This window comes from Mercenaria mercenaria, chromosome 7 (assembly GCF_021730395.1).
Source record: "Mercenaria mercenaria strain notata chromosome 7, MADL_Memer_1, whole genome shotgun sequence".
Taxonomy (NCBI): domain Eukaryota; kingdom Metazoa; phylum Mollusca; class Bivalvia; order Venerida; family Veneridae; genus Mercenaria; species Mercenaria mercenaria.
The window spans coordinates 12308459-12325276 of NC_069367.1; the positions used below are offsets into that span (position 1 = coordinate 12308459).

Genomic DNA, 16818 nt, shown 5'->3' on the forward strand with positions numbered 1-16818 from the left:
ATTCTATATAGAAAAACTATCAAAGGACCATAACTGCAGTAAAATAAAGATAAAAGTCCTCCTTTATGGTCATATGCACATCAAGCTTGTTCATCTGTGAAAGTCTGAAGCAAGGCTAATAGAGATTTTCAACTTACTTCGACGCGGACTGCGGACAACGGACTGCGTACTTACAGTAGAGGTTTTCTCAAAGTATTTAAAGGTTCGCAAGAAAAAAGATACTTATGGCATATATGTTTCTTTTACCTATATGTGTAGTTACTTTTGCCTTCACTGTAGAAATTAGTGTATTGTGATATAATTATCTGCTAAAACAGTACATACATTTGAAAATATATGGATAGTGAACAGGCTACATTTAACACATGTAATCGCAATTTTCAGATGTCATACTCTATTATTTTTAGTTCATGTCACATTTAAACGAGTCGGCTACATAAATGTCTACATGTAGGATGCCTCTAGATTCAGCTTAATACCGGTACTCTGTCGCATTTTACTTGCCTTTAGCATGTTCTTCAAATATCCGTATGCTTTAACATTTTGTTTTGATATTGAGACATTTCTTCTGCGCGACGCTAACGACTTCGAATCCCCAGTGCAACGATAATACTTCACCTTAATATGTTCATGCATCAAAAAAGTCAACTTGAAACATGGATTTGAAGATAACGGCGATTCCTATAAAAAAAAAAACAGTTTGGGTTTAATTTGTGTCCGTCCATAGGGTTCCTAGACTTGTATTTCCTAGCAACAACATAAGAAAAAGGCAGTACAAAATATTATTGTGAAAAAAATTGATACATTTTGAATAAAACAAACGTCCGTTTAAGTTCTGTTGCATAGTATAAATACCGTGTTCTCGTAGACCTCTGTACTGAAAAAGTCATTGTTTTTCATTAATTTTGATAACTGTAGAATGTTACATAAAATCATGAGAATTAAGTTTAATGAAATATCTTAAATGATTTAGTTCAACACTTTGTCAAAACATACGGGAAGTTCTCATACATGCATCTTTCATCTCTGTCGAAACGAGATCCGATATATTACCATAATTTAGCGGCAACATCCTGAATTAGTTATGTATCAGCATGTTTGAAAATTAAAAAAAAAGAATATCCACTTCATATTAACATATTTATCTGATATCAGATTTTGAAAAATGTTCAAGACAGGCTCGATCTTGATTACTGAGATCACGCCAAGACTGAATTCCTGGGCTTCTGTTTTCAAAACATTTTGGGTCTCAGTTGAGTTTGATAATGAAATATTGTTATTGATATCAATATTGCATGTTAAAATTTAAGATTTAAATTCATGACTATTTTCAAGTGACTATTCAGTATGGATTGTCAGTCTCAACTGGAATTAAATCTTTAAGTACCATCAAAACAAACTAGCTGTCATGATATCAATCTAAAACCCAGCTGAGACCGAAAATTGTTTTGCGAAGAAAGGGCCTGTGAAGCGTCAAAGGTCAAAATTCCGATCATATTCCAAAAATGTTTCATGGCCAGTAAATGCATAGAATTGTCAACGAGATTATATGTTTGAATTAGTCAACTCCTATGACGCCATTTGAGCAATTCTGTGTGGTCATTTGATACAACAAGCTTTGAAGTCGAGACTAGCCTTTTATCATTATTTACAAAGCCTTTTTAGTCGAACACATGCAAAAAAGGGGTATGTGTAGATACTTGTCTTCAGGGAACTTGAACAAAGATTTAAACTAATGAAAACTCAAGGTCTATACTGGTTTAAAAATTCATTATGTAGCCATCATGAATATCATGGTAGGGTGACCGGGAATACTGAATGAATTCAGTATCGTATAAATTTGAATCTGTAGGGTTTGAAATGGTAAGAATATATAATACCACGCGCGGTATATTTTTACCGCGATGCATTACAATGTCACGCATCGTACCGTGCATATTCAAAACTGTGCGTCGTACAATAGCATTTCAGCGTCGTGCGTGCTATAATACGAAAGCTCGACACTATTTCGTGCCTCGTCGTATTGTAGCGCGTCCTGTCGTGCTCCGTGTCGCGCGTTCTACGTCGACCTAAAACACGACAGATAACACAAACGGGAATTTAACAGTTAAGAACAAAGCCATATTATCATTGAAAAAATCATCAAAAGGTTATTACTAACTTCGTATAAATATGAAGCGCCCTTGAATTAAGATATAATGATGTTGTGAACACGTTTAAAGCTTAGACATTTTTCTTAAAAGTAATTAGTATTTAGTGAGAAATAAACCAGGAAAATAAAACTAACTTCCGTTTGCACATACTGAACGTGAAAGTTTAAAATGTTAGTCATCCGACGACAATAAGCTATCTATTCATGAAAGATGCGTGTGTTAGTTAGGGCCAATTCGTTTCACTCAACCCGGGACATAAGAAAATAATTTTCGCAGATTAAAAAATAGACGAGCGCTTCGGCGTACGCCGGACACGTGAGGTGCAAATAAAAAAGATAAATTTCTAATTTAATATAATTTTCTATTAAGACCTTTTCGAAATAAGTAAGCAAAATATTTCTTGTAGAACGGTTCTACCTTTACTGTTATTGACCCAAATTTTCAGATGTTTAACCAATTTTATATCGCGAATATGTATGATTCGCCGCTTTGTCTATCTCGCAAGACCGGTGCACATTGGCGTACGCCGGGTAGACCCGGGAAGTGCCGGGAAACCAAATGAACGCCTAGCCGGTTGCCCGTGGCAAAACGGCGTACGCCGGAAAATTGAAACGAATTGGCCCTTATTTATACCATACACTTAATAGGATATACTTTTGTCCAAATTATTAACAGCAATCCTATTTTGCAACTGGTACACGCATTTTGTTTAGAAAGTGAAGAAGTGCAAATTCTATAAATAGTATCATAAACTATCTCGATATATAACTTACAATTTCGGTGGTGTGACCATTTTCATAGAATATTCACGTGTTTTGTTTTTTCTTAGAAGACTTTTTTTCTGTTTACCCTGATGCGTTGGTAATCCTGTTATCAATTCTAGAAATAATTTAATTAATTAATTAAAGGCCAATGTTAGAATTTTCACGAATTATGACCGTCAACACTTCTAAAGCGCTCACCACATGCGCAAGATTTGCACCCGCTTCGCGTACATATTGTAAAGTGAAAATTAGTTATGCAGATAACCGAATCATTGTCAGATACATTTGTAAAAGATGACATGGACATTTTTTATTTTGATTTGTTATTTGTTAGTCGCACGGTCTAATCTTCAGGAAAAATCGTCACAGTTTTAGAGAACTGTTTTATTCATTGGTCTCATACTTGACTGAAAACTGTAGTATTTAAACGAATGTCCGGATGCCTAAAATGATAGGTTGGACTAGGTTTTTCAATTCTGTATAAATGTCTGGAATCATTCGATAATCAAATATTTTTTTCCATTCAAGACTTAAAGACCCTCTAAAATGACCAAAATACGTTTACATTGACGTAGTCGTGTGCTGAAAATTCTGATAAAAATATCAGCAAAATCATGTAAGAATTAACAGTCAAATGGTTGAAAGTCAGTCATACGAAATTGTTTATTTGCTTAAAGACTGTAAAAGCAAACGAAAAAAATCAGAGAATATCTGGAAATAATTTGACAAAGCACCCCTTTCAAATTTTAAGACAGAAAAGATTATTAATATAATACTTTGTGACAAAGATGAAGAAAAGTATATTATACATAAAAATCGTGCACAAATAAGCTGGAAAACAGTTATGCGCTATTCTATTTGCTTAACGACTGCATGAGGAAGAATAAAGGCTAATCTTTAAGGCGGCTTGCCCGTAATGACACTCGACAATTTCCGTGTTTTTCCGTATTCTCGATAGGCAATTCGGCATTCTTCGGACGTAACTAAAGCTTAATGCCAACGTGACTTTCCGTAAAAATATCAGAGAATGACGAAATAACATACAGAAAATACGAATGTTTTACGTGCCCATTACCGTAAATACATACACAGATTATCGGCACGTCTAGTATCTGCATGTCTAAATGTTAAATACAAAACATACAATAGTTTACAAACGAAGACACATTATCGCGAAAAGAACTTAAGGCTGTCTATTGCTGGTCCTCCTCACGCGCATACAATTTAATAAAAAAGCTGCAAAAAACAACAGAAAATATCGAGTTTAAACGTTGTTAAATCCAATCAGTATTAAATTTATATTAAAATGGTTTTATTCCGAACCTGTAGAGATGTGGTCACACAATACACATTAATTTTCTTCTTAAAACTCAGATGTAAAGTTTTGTTCGATAATGACAGTCTTTGTTCCAGATTAATTCTTATTTACTTCACCATCTATTGCACCAAAAGTGCATTTCAGAAAGAGCGGCCGTGACCGAATAAAGTATAATGGGAGTAGGTGTAAAATTACAAAGTGGAAAACATCTACAGGTACGCTTGCGCTTTATTCAATATTCAAGGCCAAATCGTTCCACCTTGTCACACACGCGACAATAATATTTATACTTTAGAAAGCGAACGCACTGGCACCCAACGAAAGAGACAGCCACAATAATCTTTATCCATAATTTGTCATACCTTTTCACTGTTAAAATGAAATAGCGATGTCTCTCTTTGGTGTACCTTAAACTTTAGTGGTAATAACCACTTGATTCAGAAACTCAAGTGATTGAAAGAAAATCAGGAAAACATATTCAAGCTGAAACAAATTGACCGTCTAATTATATTACATAAAATCACATCATGTTGATCAAATGGAAAAACCATTCTAAGCAAGAGTTACCCGAGACTATCACAGTCTTCGACGCAATGGTCTATCATTACAGTAAAACGCCCTCTGCCATCAAATTTTAATCAAGGTTTTGATAAAGCTTTTTCATCTAAAGCTTATGTGCTTAATAAACAAATAATATTAAACTAGAGGGCCACTGATCCTATAATGCTCACCTGTGTAAAAGACTTCAAATGTGTTTATATAACGTAATGGTACAAGCACAGAGATAAGTTTATATACAATGATATATGATTTAGTATAGCATCTCGGAAACATTTAGGAAATATGGGTGTGAATGCATAGCTCAACAAAAATTTAAACTAAAATAAAGGACAAACTAATGGGTTCCTAACTTAATGAGTGTCATGAGTGACCTGCATATAAAGTTTGGTGACAATAGGTAGAAGCATTCATCAACCCACTAAAAAGGCCATACAAGAAAATTTCATTCTTATATTTGACTTTTGACCTCTAAGTGTGACCTTGACCTTAGACCTAAGGACCTGGTTCTTGCGCATAACACTCCGCCTCTAATGGTGAATAATTTTGCCAAGTTGCATCAAAATCCCTCCATGAATGAAGAAGAAATGCTCTGGACAAAGTCATTCTTGTATCTGACATTTGGCCTCTAAGTGTGACCTTGACCACAGACCTAGGGGCCTGGTTCTTACACTCCGTCTTATTGTGGTGAAGATTTGTGCAAAGTTACATCAAAGCCCTCGATGCTTGAAGAAGAAATGCCCCGGACAAAAATTTTGGACACCGCCGCCTACCCGCCTGCCAAGGGGATTCCCATAATACGCCCCGTCTTTCAAAGCGGACATAATTATACTAATGAAGCCCTTGAGGAGTATTATGTCATTAATTGCATGATACATGGTGAAATATGATATAACATGTCAAAGGCGACGTCCTGTGTTTTCAGAGATAAGCCTTTCTGTCTGCACGTAAATGTTACGAGGTATGTGAGGTTTTGACATTTGGTAATGATTTGAACTAGAGCTTAGACAGTACTGATAATACAAACGCAAGGGTTTTGTCACGAAAAAAGGAAGCAATAAATTCAAAAGAATTTTGACACGTAATTCACGAGAATTATACATTCAACTTGTCCATCAATTCATATCCGACTGTGAACTGGTTACTTTTAATGATATAAAAATCAATCACCTTATTGCATGCTGATGATCTGCTAATACTATCAGAAAGTAGCTCTGGGTTGCAAAGGTGCCTTAATGATTTAGAAACATTTTGTGTTCGTTCGAAACTTGATATTAATATCTCGAAGTCGAAGATCATGCGAATGAGTAAAGAAAAAAAATACCAAAAAAAAGTTTCCTTTTCATGTTCGGAATCAAAATCTTGAGATAGTAGACGAATACAAATATCTAAGGATAGTTTTATATTTTAACGGAAACATGAAACATGCTGTAGAGAATGTATACAACAAATCAATTAAAGCATATTTTGCCTTGCGATCAAAACTTTCAAATGTAGAACATGTTACATGTAGTATGGAACTAAGCCTAAAATTATTCGACTCATTGATAAGGCCGATAAACACATATGGATCAGAAATAACGATAATCGATTTTGACGTTAGAAAACAGAATATTGACCAATATCCTTTTGAAAAATTACATAATAGATTTTTTAAATATACACTCGGATTGCATAAAAAATCTTCAAACTTTGCATCTATATGTAAACTGTCATCCTAAAAATATATTGCCCAACAAACGCTCAAATTCTATCAGAGAATTCGTGAAAAACACGTCAAATAAACTGCTTCTGGATGTTTTCAAATGCGATGAAATGTTACAGGCTAGCAGAACTAAGTCATGGCTCAGTTCCATAAAACATTTAAAACATTTAGAGGAAAGGTTTAATATTGACGGACAGTAACTCAATCAAAACATCTGTAAATGAAAACAGTAAGCAAAACATGTTTAACCACATCCAACACATTCGAAACTCCATGGATAATAAACTAAATTCTTTGCTACATGTAAGTCATATGGCACGTTTCAGTTACAACCATAACTCACAACACGATTAATCAAAACAGGCACACGACCCAACACATTTTATTTACCATATTATAGACATATGTTTATTTACGAGAAGTTTCATTTATATTTACATTGTAGCAAACTTTCTGTTGGCGAAAAATTATAATGGTTTTCCCGTAAAATCCGAATTTCTTAATGTATTCTGAAATCTTGAAAAGTCAGGATTTAATCAAATTCTACATTGCACAAAGTTATGATTGAACGTGAAGAGCTACCTTAAAACGCCGCAGGCTATTTTAAAATGTCTTGACAAGTATTTTTTCTTAAAATGTAAATGTATTTATATACATGTAGTAACGTTTTATATGATCTACATATAGATAACATCTCACTCACATGGGCCGACAACCAATTGACATTTAAAAATAAACAAGTTTTGACCAACAATACTCATAATTCTAAAGATACATACTAACTAGACTTGTGTCCATAGGACATATAGGTTTTGTACAGCATATTACAATCAGATTACTTTTTCTCTGACAAATGATAAGTAATACAAGTTTTATGCTCTGTAAACAGACCTGTTTATTAGATCGGCATATGTTTGGTCCGGATATACATGTGATGGACTGCACATAGTTTCAATCCCTAGGTAAAGGACACGTCTTAAGAGATCCATATCATCAACAACATTCCAGGCAGGCGTTTAAATGTTCCGATGCTGCATTTCATGGATGCACAAGTTAATACATCGATATTAATAGCTGAATGAAATAGGAGCGATAAAAACACATTATGACAGAAAAAAAACACTTTCACAGATTTTATTAATTAGGACATGTCTATGGGAATTCCAACGCTTTTATCTGTACTTTAAATTTTCTTTTTGGAAAATTAGGTTTACGTTCATTGTTTTACCTTTCCATTCGATCACATTTGACTTATGTTTGTCCCATGGCTGATGTATGTACATGGATGTATTTGAAAGACCGGTAATATAATATATCAGTGTAAAATGCTGACTGAACTGCTTTTAAGAATGATCGCAACACCTCAACCAAACCTGAAATAATTTCCAGTTATACAACATACAGTAAATTCATTTAAAAAAAAGAGAAGTGAAATAACTCCCAAACCACATCCCCCCAAAGTGTGTTTTATTACTTCGATGCTTCTCAGAAACGATATTGAGCCTATCTCGCATCCCAAGTTATTTCAATTATTTTCCACCTTTAAGATATTTTCATCAAGCGTTTTCCCCCACGTTGATCCATTTCATGCAGTTTCTGAAACTACTACAACTCTTATTGCACGTGTTATTGTATATTAAACAGGACCGGTCAAAGATGACGAAAAACTTTATGACTCGTATCAACATCATCAACTTTAAACACGTTGGCATTTGAATATCTACAAAAGGCCAAGGAAAATTAGTCACTAGAAAGGTATTGTATTGTACAATTTACTTGGGCTCGATTGACAAAAGTCTTGTTCTAATTTTGCTTTCGGCAAATCATGCAAAATCATTTGTAAATGACGCACACTGGGTCTATAGACTGATTTATAGTTGGCACTTGTTACTTGTATGTGAGACTATTTTAGAAGAATGATTGTCATTTTAGGTACTGGAGGGTCGCGCGAGACATTATTTAAATCTTATAAGCGTCCTCTGGTTCTTTAACAATGCAACGTTTAATACATCAGTACGGTACCTCGGTTTAAATGTGCATAAAAAATAAATAAAAAACAAACATTTACACCTGCAACTTATGTACACATAACTATGTTATCCAATAGCGAATATAAAAATGCATTAGTAGCGGTATAATTATTTAACTTCAAGTTTTATGTAATGTTATGCAATACTTGTAACGTATCATACTTGTCACTATCTTATCTGATTTTTCAACGAAAACCAAAACAAAGCGGAAGGGTAGTTATGAAATGAAGGTGAAGTAATGCGCAATAGCCACAAATAGTATCATATTCACAAAGTAAGATAGGCTAGAAATCCTATATAGTTTCATAATGTTTTACCTTTCAACAAATCTTATCAGCTTTAAAGTTGTCAAGATTGAATACAATCAAGTAAAGCATGACAGTGCATGATTAGAATGAGGAAAAATAACTAGTGTGAGTCACATTTCACAAAACTATGAGGATAACCTCAAAGGATTAGTAGATCAAAGGTATGAAGACAGTTGTGTACAATTTGATTGTTTGGTGAAAGACGATATGAGGAAAACTTCGATGGTTTAAGGCTATCTTTTATAATGGGTAAGCAGATTTTCTGCCTGTCTATATCTTTGGCAATCTTCCTAAAACAAACAGTCGTACCTATGTTTGGTGGAAGACGATATGAGGAAAACTTTGAAGCGGCGGTTAAAGGCTATCTTTTTAAATGCGTAAGCATTTTCTGCGCGTCTAGATCTTTGATAACCTTCCAAAAACAATTAGTAGTACCTTTTATTGGTGAACAGACGATATGAGGAAAACCGATGCGCGTTAAATACAACATAAATACAAAATATCTAGGGTGCATGTAAACAAGAGATTCGTTCTTTGTCGTTTAATTGTATATTCCTACGCAAAGTGCCAGTCTTCCGAAACTGTCCTATAACAAAACACAACATAGAGAAACAGAACAAATAAAGAATCACTTTTGAGTGCTTTTCTCCATATCTACGACAATCTACATTGAAACTGTTGTTTTCAAAACTTAGTTGAAAGTGAATCAATCACAATGTATGATACTTGAAACAGTTTGTTTAGATTTTATATTGTATCGGAAAGGTTGATGGCAATTTTGTAGACATTATTTTTCACTGAAGAATATAATGAATATGTTGATCGTTATGTTATGTTTAAAACTGCAATGTCCCGAGGCACACCCAATTAGACGTCTGTTATGAGATAGATTTAACATTCGAATCTTCGTATGGAAAAACCTACCTCAAAAATGCAACGTAAGAACTTATTGGTTTTGTTTCAAAGCTTAACAAAACATTGCATGTACAATGAAGAAGACATTCAAACATAAGAACAGGCTCGTAAGTCCAAAACTTCGGCCAATATCTATTAACAGGAACCAACGAATAATATACAAAACTGCACCTAACAATTGTAAGTCTTATCACGTTTAATCAGAATCATACAACAAATGCAAAAAGAGTTATCCAGAAATGGGAAACATACAATTCTATGCACCACTTGACTGCTAAAGACGGTCTGCGGGAACTTCTCGAAAATATGTGTCTGTTAGACCTGATACATTTGTAATTTTAACAATCCTATTATCAATATAATCTTTTTAAAATGTAAGACTAGTAAAGAAAAGTGTAGGCCGAGTAAATCGGAAACTATAAAGTATGATTACTCCGCTAAAACCAACATCAAAATGACATGCACAACGTGATCTACTACTATCCACACTAATCCCTACTTACCGGTATATATTGGTTAACATTTAAAATACTTTATCTTCAGTCTAAATATATGATAATACATAATATGTTTTGATTATTTTCATTATTATTTAAACACGAATTATTCCTAGACTTTAGAATTGTTCTGAGCGTTTGCCGCTGAGTTTTACATCTGTAAATAAGGAAATGGTGGACAATAATACCCCCGTGCCCATGCGGTTAAGGTCGCTGATTTCAAACCATTTGTCTCTCACCGATGTGGGTTGGGGCCTCACTTGGGGCGTAAAATTCTTCAATTGAGGACGCCATCCTGATAGGTTACGGAATGTTGGTGATTCTACCCATGTGCCCGCTCGTGATAACATCATTTCCGGAGGGACACCTGGGGTCTTCATCCACCATGAAAAGCTGGAAGGTCGCCATATGTCCTATGACTGTGTTGATGTGACGTTAAACCCAACAATAGCAAAAATAACCAAAAAAAAATACTACCGGATATATTCACTTTGCAATGTTGTAATGTAAACGCATCTTAATGGGCTTAAGTCGTTCACCTGAAGAGGACCGTACCCATCTGACCCTAAGGGTGCCAAACACCCCAATCTGGACAAATTTATGATAGTATCTTATATTTATGCCACAGACCAGGTTTAATGCAGACTCACTGAGTGGTTCACGATAAATAGATAAATAGTCATTAAAATGTTTTTTTTGTTTTGTTTTTTTTTACTTTTAGCTCTAGCAACCCCTAAAAGGAGCCAACTGCCCTATCTTAACAATTTGAGAGAGGACGTTATAATAATCCTACAAACCAACTCTGATAAAAATCTATTTAGCCATTCATTAGAAGAAGTTGTTTAAATGTATTTCTGGTTTTAACTCTAGCAGCCCCTAAAAGGGGCCATGTATTCTCAATTAAAAACAATTGAAAAAGGGCCTTATGATAATGCTATAAATCAAGTTTGATAAAGATCTATCCAGCAGTTCGTGAGAAGAAGTCTTTTGAAGGCATTTATATGTTTGTTTTATTGGCTCCTAAAAGGGGCCAACATTTGAACAAAATTATGAAAGGACCTTATTGTAATGCCAGAAACCAACTTTGATAAAGATCCTTCTAGCGGTTCATGGAAAGAAGTCGTTAAAAGGTACTTGTAATTTTGGCTCAAGCGACCCCTAAAAGGTGCCAAGTGCCCCAATTAAATAAAATTAGAAGAGGACCTTAATGTTATGCTACAGATCAAATTTTATAAATATCAATTAAGTGGCTCCTGAGAAGAAGTCTTTTAAAGGCATTTATATGTTTAGTTCTGGTGGCCCCTAAAAGAGGCCAATTGCCCCCATTTGAACGAATTTGAGAAAGAACCTTATAATGATGCTATAGATAAAATCTGATGAAGATACAGTATACTGTTAGTGGTTTATGAGAAGAAGCCTTTTAAAGGCATTTCTATTCTTAGTGGGACCTAAAAGGGGCAAACTGCCTCCAGTTGAGCAAAATTGGGAGAGGACCTCATAATGATGTTACAGACCTACTTTGTTGAAGATCTTTCTAGCGGTTCATGAGAAGAAGTCGTTAAACGGTATATCTAAAAGGGACAATCTGCTTCCATTTGAACAAACTTGGAAGAGGACCTTATAATGATGCAACAAACCAAGTTTTATGAACATCCTTCAAGCAGTACATGAGATGAAGTCGTTTAAAGGTATTTCTAAATTGGCTCAAGTGGTCCCTAAAAGGGGCCAAGTGTCCCTATTTGAAAAAACTTGGGACAGGACCTTATAATGATGCTACAGACCAAGTTTTATGAACATCCTTCAGGCAGTACATGAGATGAAGTCGTTTAAAGGTATTTCTAATTTTGGCTCTAGCGGTCTCTAAAATGGACCAGGTGTCACCATTTGAAACAACTTGGGACAGGACCTTACAATGATGCTACAGACCAAGTTTTATGAACATCCTTCAAGCCGTGCATGAGATGAAGTCGTTTAAAGGTATTTCTAATTTTGGTTCTAGCGGTCCCTAAAAGGGACCAAGTGTCCCTATTTGGATAAACTTGGGACAGGATGCTACAGACCAAGTTTTGTGAACATCCTTCAAGCCGTGCATGAGATGAAGTCGTTTAAAGGTATTTCTAATTTTGGTTCTAGCGGTCCCTAAAAGGGACCAAGTGTCCCTATTTGGATAAACTTGGGACAGGATGCTACAAACCAAGTTTTATGAACATCCTTCAGGCAGTACATGAGATGAAGTCGTTTAAAGGTATTTCTAATTTTGGCTCTAGCGGTCCCTAAAAGGGGCCAAGTGTCCCTATTTGGATAAACTTGGGACAGGACCTTATAATGATGCTACAGACCAAGTTTTATGAACATCCTTCAGGCAGTACATGAGATGAAGACGTTTAAAGGTATTTCTAATTTTGGCTCAAGCGGTCCCTAAATGAGGCCAAGTGTCCATATCTGAATAAACTTGGGACAGGACCTTACAATGATGCTACAGAACAAGTTTGATGGAAATCCATCAAACGGTTCATGGGAAGAACTTTTTTAAGGTTTGTCTATTTTTAGCTCTGGCGGGCCCAAAGCGGCCAAGGTGAACCATTTGAACCACTTTGATAAAAGGGCCATGTGAGGATGCTACTGGCAAAGTTTGCTGTAATTCTGACCAGTAGATTCAGAGGAGAAGATGCTTAAGTAAATATTTTGACGACGGACACCGGGCCATCCACCTATGGTAATAGCTCACATTGAACCTTCGGTTAAGGTGAGCTAAAAAGAAGAAAGAAAACTAGTGTTACTAAACCTCTAGATAGCATGCGCAACTATATCAACTAGATACCAAACTTTGTGAACACAAAATAGATGATAAAAGATGTGCGAAAAAAAAAATGTTAGCCTTACTGTACTCCAAGTTTGTCGACAAATAAATTATAAATTGACATTAACGTTTTGATTATATGGATGATTCTGACTTAAAATATATTTCAGCATACTTTACTGTTTGATCAACGGGATTCATTGCAGTGTTTTGTCGTAAATTACCGCCTTCTTTTACAAGATAATGCTATGTAGGTGGATTTTTTAGAATTGTCTCAGTAGCTTTGTAATGTCAATTTAATGACATTAATTTAATTTCCGTTATAAAAATCGGGCAATCTCAGAAGTTCGAAACAATTCTTTTCAGAATCTTTTGTTGTTAAAATGGCTAAAATTTAAAAGGAAAAACACCGCAATAAAATCATTTTTAGCTAATAGATTCAAACATAATCAAGACATTTTGGAAATTTAAAAGTTCCTATTATCACCGTTGGTGTTCTTTACACTGACGTATACAAGCATGTAGAAATTAAAAAAAACACAGAAAGTATCAAATTTTATCAAAGTATGTAAATTAAATAAAGACCAATTTTATCACTTACCAGTAAGTGTTTTATCCCAGACCTTAAGATTTCTGATCACACAGTCCACATATTCAATTGAATACACAGTTTAGTTTAAGTTTACTACTAAATTGTAAGATCCACCAATCAATAAACATTTACGCGATACATACAATGAATTTTAATATTTTACATTTCAGAACGGTTTTAAAAGTCATTAAAAACGCGATTTTACATACACGAAGTTTAACCTGTTCTGTTTTTATTCAATGCGTTTGTTCTAATATTTACGTTCTAGGAGGCTGTGTAGGGGCCACGTGGTGGTTAGGTCGCTTACATCGAATCACTTGCCACTCAACGCTGTGGGTTCGTAAACAAATCTCGCTTAGGGTGTAGAATTCTTACATGTGAGAAAGCCATCAGACTTGCTTATGTCGGTGTCTCCATGCAGATGCCAACCTGTGCCTTGACTAATGCCACAATCAAAAACTTTATATTGATATGTTGATAACCCTACTAAGAAACAAAAAAACCTACGTGAAGAAAAGTTAATGTGCTTATGAAGTACGATAGGACAGGTGAAATAACAAAACTGTTTAAGGTAGTTCTGCACATTCAAAATAAATATTTTTCTACAATGTAGAATTTTATCAAACCAATTTTTTTTTTCAAAGCATTATTGTATGTCAAAAAAATAGGGTCGTGTACTTAATTTTTTGTTAGACCAATTTGAAAACAGTCAACTGGGTCCTCACATTCCTGCTTATCTTATACATGTATAATCAATTTGAATTGTTTTAAATCAAAATCTATCCTCAAGGAAGGCTATGTTCCACATCTAATTCATGTAGTTAAGTTGTTGTTTATTTGAAGGGAACAAGATATTAGGTTATGAAGTCCAGAAACTCCTCGATGAATGCCATTAACACAATATCAAACAAATTCTAAACGTGTCTAATATGGAAATTGATTTTGTACAGATTCTTACTTACACATTTAGATTAAGAACCATGTGATTACTGACTTGCTGCCTCACACTTGTGACTTGCTGCTTTAAAATAGGTGGTGTAAATGAATAGTAGTATTCAACTATATCTAAACATTATCACCGTGTTAAATTGTTACTTTGTTGAATTTGGTAAGTAACGTTTATAGGATCTATAATTTACATGAGCGGATTAAAAGATTTCGTGTAGGAACATTCTATTTTTTCTGATTGTCAAATACGATATATAGCGCAAGTTATGCTCACATAATTGAGGTCACGGCATTGCAGAATACTCATTCATATTCTTATAAAACTTATGTATATTTTCTGCGGAAATCCCATTCCTTGTTTAAGCTCTTTACAACGTGGTTGTATAAAGAAAATTCAGCTAAATTTTCGGGCCCGGAATATGAATTTTTCACCACTTAAGGTGTGGGGAAAAAAGGGGTTTGGGTTTGGGTCCCCGCGCCCGTAGGGCGAAGGTCCAAAAACCCCCGAGGGAGTCTGAAATGTTAACACAAAAAGAACAGCGCAACGTATTCTAGAAAAAACGCAAAAAACCAAAGAAAATGAATATATTTCCCCAACGTCATTAATCCATGAAATGCGCGGTAAAGAAAACGTTTTTTTTCGGGTTGACGCATTTCCTTTTTTTTACCGTTTTATGGGGCCGAAAAACTTTACCCTTTTGAGGGAACTCGCTAATAAAAAGGTGTCATAAAGCACGTGAGGACGGGGATCTCTCTTTTAAAACACACGCTTTCTCTTTGTTAAGTGACAAAAACAGCATTTAGCTAAAGAGGATTAACGCCCGTTTTGGTTTCTCGAAAAAAATGAGACGTTACCCCGTCTACAATGACGCTGGTGAACGTTTTGAGGTGTTCCGGAATTTCCCCTACAACGGGGGAAACTTTATGGAATGAAAAAACATTTTTTGCAACTGACAAACGACCTAGCGTATATTCTGTAACTACAGCAATCTTGATAGTAAAACTGAATTTACATTTTTGAAACTTTAAAAAACTGGAAGCATGAAGTCGGTTTTTCGCGATTTTTGCAGGGGGATTTTTTAACTCCGAAAATTTAAATCTGATTTAAAAGGGACCAAGGTATTCCTTTTTCCGTCTCAGTAGTGAAAACGGGACGGAATAAATTTTTCTTTCTTTTGCTGATTAATTAATACACAAAATTTTTTAAACAAATTTCTTATATTTTCAATGAAATGTAGGATCTTTTTTCAAAACAGAATTCGGAGGCAAGTAAAAAAATTTACAAAACCCAAGATATGGGTGTTTCAAAAGCTAAAAGTGCTAAAAAGCGACCTGGCATTTTTCCATTTTTTTCTTTTTAAAAAATATTACCCCACACAACATACGAGGAAAAGCAAGCACGAAAAGTATATTCTGCTTTTTACGACTCATACATGTAGATATTCCTCAAAAACCAAACCATTAAAAGTACGATTTTTTTTCTTATTTTAAACATTGCTTAAAATTTTTAAAAAAACAAAAACTTTTCATTTACATGTATTTAGGACATTCAATTCACGCAATCTATGCTTCGGGGAAATGCAGGTTTCCGTGAAAAACGAAAAATTTTTCGTTTTTCGCATTCAAGGTATTTCCTTTAAAAACGGACAAAAATTGAATATTACGCAAAAAATTTTAAAAAAGGGTTTTTATTTAAAAATTTTCCGGATTTTTTTCCATAATGTCAGTTGTTTTCTATAAAAAAAAGCTTAAATAAGTACAAAAAACTTGAAATGCACATGCACTCGGTCGACAACAATCTAGGACCGCCGGGGCATTTTTTTGAAACGGAGGAACTGGACGGACAGGGCGGCCCCGTACAGAATGTACAAAATCGGGACGGTACTTTTAAGTCGGGCAGACGATTGTATTTAGGGCCCCCCTCGCCGTAGCGACTTTTAGATTTACGACTTTGCCTGCAGCTTCTTACTTGATGAAAAAAAGTCTCAACGTTGCGAAAAAAAGCGTCATCTTCTCGGATCGATCAAAAGATGGGGGGGTCCCTATTAAAACTTGTATAATGAATGGGGCACTAAAATGTCTATCCGGCTTCCCCCGGGAAGGGAACGACTCCGCAGGAAAATTTTGACGCCCCACGCACAAAAAAAAAGAAACTGTTCATTAATCAATGTATAGACAAAAAATGTTTTATGAGAGAATTTGTACAAATTTTTAAAGCTTTAAAATATCA

At 34.8% G+C, this 16818-nt stretch overlaps 1 protein-coding gene across 7 annotated transcripts in view; it reads right to left on the reverse strand.

Annotated features, from left to right (window-relative positions):
- Window positions 1-13991, reverse strand: part of LOC123554946 (RNA-binding protein RO60-like) — a 38518-nt gene extending 24527 nt beyond the window's left edge. For 3 of the 7 annotated variants that reach the window (XM_053547567.1, XM_053547565.1, XM_053547566.1), the window contains exon 1: window positions 13650-13976. The gene's annotated coding sequence lies outside the window, so the exon portion shown is untranslated. Of the gene's footprint in view, window positions 1-4240; window positions 4380-13649 lie in introns of those variants that run through there. The other 4 variants (XM_053547570.1, XM_053547569.1, XM_053547568.1 and 1 more) reach the window with 4 other exon arrangements.
- Window positions 13992-16818: the final 2827 nt, after the last annotated feature.